At 40.8% G+C, this 4,023-nt stretch overlaps 1 long non-coding RNA gene across 1 annotated transcript; it reads left to right on the forward strand.

Annotated features, from left to right (window-relative positions):
* The first annotated feature begins 1,784 nt into the window (after positions 1-1,784).
* Positions 1,785-3,539, forward strand: LOC143757735 (uncharacterized). The gene is made up of 3 exons (XR_013210807.1): positions 1,785-1,860; positions 1,959-2,138; positions 2,766-3,539. It is a non-coding gene; the product is annotated as an uncharacterized LOC143757735 (long non-coding RNA).
* The last annotated feature ends 484 nt before the right edge of the window (positions 3,540-4,023 follow it).

Raw genomic sequence — 4,023 nt, forward strand, 5'->3', positions numbered from 1 at the left:
CACTAGGGCGGGCGTGATTACGGTGTGGCATAGTGGGCATTACGTTCCCCAAAGTGTCGTCACGATGACGACGCAGTGCGAGTTCCCTCGAAGGGGAACGTCTCGGGTTACGACTGTAACCCTTGTTCCCCGAGAAGGGAACGAGACACTGCGTCTCGTCGCCACACCTATTACGGGCAGAGCACTTGCTTCATCGCAAAAGAGCTAATGTGTGTGTGTGCCGGCCCCCCGCAATCAGGATTGGACAGATTTCATTCATGCTTCAGATACGCTACGCTGGGGGCATTCCCCAAAGTGTCGCCACGACGACGCAGTGTCTCGTACCCTTCTCGGGGAACAAGGGTTACAGTCATAACCTGAGACGTTTTCTGCCTCTTAGATGCGCGCGCATCTATGTAATGACATTGCACAGAAACCTGTGTATGCGATGATGTCCGATTTATTCTCCCTTGTGCCTTTTGCATGCATTTTCCAAAGATTTTAATAATAAAACGGTTCAGAAAGAATAAACCTTATATGTATTAAAGAAAAAATCCCAACTGAATTTGTAACTATTTCAATAAATGTGTTCAGATTGGATGTGTGCTCATATGAGTGATTCGAATTTTAGTTTCTAATAGTTGTGTTTTCAATTGTGTTTTCTTCATTTCAGGAAAAGCTAGAGAATGTAGGAAGAGGAAAGGAACTGGTTGTTTGCTCAGGCTCTGGAAGGCTAGGAAGTGTGTTTTCTGCTGCTGTTGTCACTGTAGTGCTGTGAATGTTGTGGAGCCTTTTGTTCCTCCAGCAGATCTGGAGCCAGAGCCTGATCCTGATCCATCATCACCTGCTCCAGATCACTCTGGCGTCAAGACAAATAATGGTACATCGCCACTCATTATTTCTACAAAATTATTTACAAGAGGATTATCTTGTTGTCAACTAAAAATAAGGCTTGTTTTCAGAGAACATTAATATTATTTCCCCCATTATTATATTATTTTCTCGACACAACCAGCACTGATATTTTTTAATAAAGCAATAGATCTAGCAAACTAATATTTTTCTGTTTGTTTTTCAGAGTCCTTTGAGTCTCTCTATAACGTTATAAAGATGATTGGATCTGGAGGATTTGGCAGGGTGTACCAGGGAACACGCAAATTTGATGGCAAAAAGGTCAATCTTACCGAATTGTACAAACATTTTGCTCTTGCATGCATCAAAACATATTTAAATCAATTTACAGAAGGTTCAATACTTCGTGCTTGAATACTGTTATTGAAACTGGGTTGTTTTTTTTGCAGGTTGCCATCAAGCGGATACGCAAGATTGACAACAATCGTTATCTTAATATTGTAAGTTGGCCAAAACCTGAATATGTATTGAGTTGTTTAAGTGCAGATTATTATTAGATAAAATTACTTTTAAGAACAGAACATATAAAGATGATGCGTTTTCTTCCGAATTTTACCCAGCTAACCTTCTGTCTGCTACTTTTCTCTAGCCTGGGCATCCCGAACCTCTCCTTACAGAAGTGGCGCTGCTGATGATGATGAGGCGAGAACCCATAAGCCCCTTCGTCATACAACTATACGAGTGGTTTGAACATCCTGAAGAATTCACTCTGGTTATGGAGTATCCTGAACCCTACGACATCTTGCTGGACTTCATCACTCGTAATCATCAAGTGTTTGAACCAACATCATGTTCATCATGCGACAGGCTGTGCTGGCAGTGCAACACTGCATCCATCATGGGGTTTTCATAATGACATTCATGCGCAGAACTTCCTGTTGAAGAGAAACCCAGTACAGCTCAAGCTGATAGACTTTGGCTGCGGTCAGCTGTTTAGTAGAGATGGCTACGAGAGCAACATTTACATTGGTGAGCATTCTGGGAGTGTGGAAACCTGAATGTAGTGACTTACTAATTATTTGATGTTGAAAAAAAAGCTCAACAATGTGCAAATGTCTTGCTTACAGGAGTACCGGATTACTGCCCACCTGAAGTCTTGACAGAACCTCGATTCCACGCCGTCCCAGCAAATGTCTGGTCTCTAGGAGTGTTGTTGTACAAGATGGTGAACGGATGTTCTCCTTTTCACAACAGAAGAAAAATCACACAAGCCAAAGTTACATTTCAGAACCCCACCTTATCCAAAAGTGAGTGAATAATATTGATACATTGATAAACACACACATAAAGCAAAGGCTTTGTACAGAAACAGTTACAGGTGATGTAAGATTTTTTATTTAAAGTCACATTTTGCAGTATATTAATCATGTTTTAGATGCTGTTTTCATAGATGCCAGGTCACATGGTCATGACTAACCAGCTCTCTCCTTATTAAATTTCATACAGAATGCAGGGATCTGATTAGCCAGTGTCTAGCCCGGGATCCAACTAAACGTCCGACATTAGAGCAGATGTTACAACATAAATGGATTAGTAATGATCTACAGTAGATTGGAGAAGTTCAGGAGATTCACTCGATCAGTTTCAGGTGTGAGGAAGTGTAACAGAGTAGGATTATTATCTTTTGTCTTCAATTCTGGATTATTTGTAGTGAGATTTTCAAATTTGTGTTCATTGTAATGTTCTTGTTATAGTGAAGTCACCTTCATTTATATAGCGCTTTATACAATACAGATTGTTTCAAAGCGGCTTCACGGTAATAAACAGGAAAATAACAGAATCAGTGATGCAAACAGAATTAAATTTCTGTTCTAAATCAGCTCTAAAAAATCATTCATGAGTTGACTTATTCATATAATCTTTGTATTGAATAGGTAATAACATACTTGCTGAGAGCTCTGAGCTCGAGACTTGACCCGAAGCCTGAAGTCCAACTCCAACCTGACAGGAACTCAGAGTCTGTCCACGTCTGAGCAAGAACATGAGAGACTGCAAGACTGGAAAGAAGTCATCAAGTCATCACACACACATTTGCTTTGTTTTAAAAGACAAGTCATCTTCTACAAACATTTGTGAAAGAATGTGTCACTCTCAGGACCTCAGTGAATTCAAGCGTGGTACCGTGTTAGGTCCATTCGTGAAATTTCCTCACTACTAAATATTCCACGGTCAACTGTTAGTGGTATTATAACAAAGAGGAAGCAAGTGGGAACAACAGCAACTCAGCCACAAAGTGGTAGGCCACGTAAAATCACATAGCGGGGTCAGCACATGCTTTCTGAAGAGTCAATAGCTACAGACCTCCAAACTTTGTGTGACGTTCAGATTAGCTGAAGAACAGTGTGTAGAAAGCTTCATGGAATGGGTTTCCAGTGCCAAGTAGCTGCATCCAAGCCTTACATCAACAAGTGCAATGCAGAGCGTCGTATGCAGTGGTGTAAAGCACGTCGCCACTGGACTCTAAAGCAGTGGAGACGTGTTCTCTGGAGTGACGAATCACGCTTCTCTGACTGACAATCATCCGATGGACGAGTCTGGGTTTGGCGGTTGCCAGGAGAGCGTACTTGTCTGAATGCATTGTGCCACGTGTAAAGTTTGGTGGAGGGGAGATTATGGTGTGGGGTTGTTTTTCAGGGGTTGGGCTTGGCCCCATACCAAGACATTTTGGACAATTTCATGCTCCCAACTTTGTGGGAACAGTCTGGGAATAGCCCCTTCCGGTTCCAACATGACTGCGCACAAGTGCACAAACAAGGTCCATAAAGACATGGATGAGCGAGTTTGGTGTGGAGGAACTTGACTGGCCTCAACCTGATAGAGCGAGATGTAACCATTTTGGTGTCTGCGTCAAATTAAATTGACAAAAGTCATTTTATATACATAAAAACCATGTTAAATGCAAGTTAAGTGTCTAATTTAATATTTCAAATAACTTTTTTGAAAATAAAATGTCAACCAATGGGGGAAATAATGTTCCAAACTGTAAAATTGTCATTCAGCGTAATGGTCTGGACTTTGATTTTGTCATTACATCTTTAAATAAACATAAAATACCAAGTTATATATATTTGTTTTATTGGCATGTTCACATAAGTGTTGGCTGTTATATTAAAACGGCCATGTCTTATTATT

This window comes from Siphateles boraxobius, unplaced genomic scaffold, assembly GCF_051911475.1.
Source record: "Siphateles boraxobius isolate OS27281-9 unplaced genomic scaffold, OSU_SipBor_1 11, whole genome shotgun sequence".
NCBI classification, from domain to species: domain Eukaryota; kingdom Metazoa; phylum Chordata; class Actinopteri; order Cypriniformes; family Leuciscidae; genus Siphateles; species Siphateles boraxobius.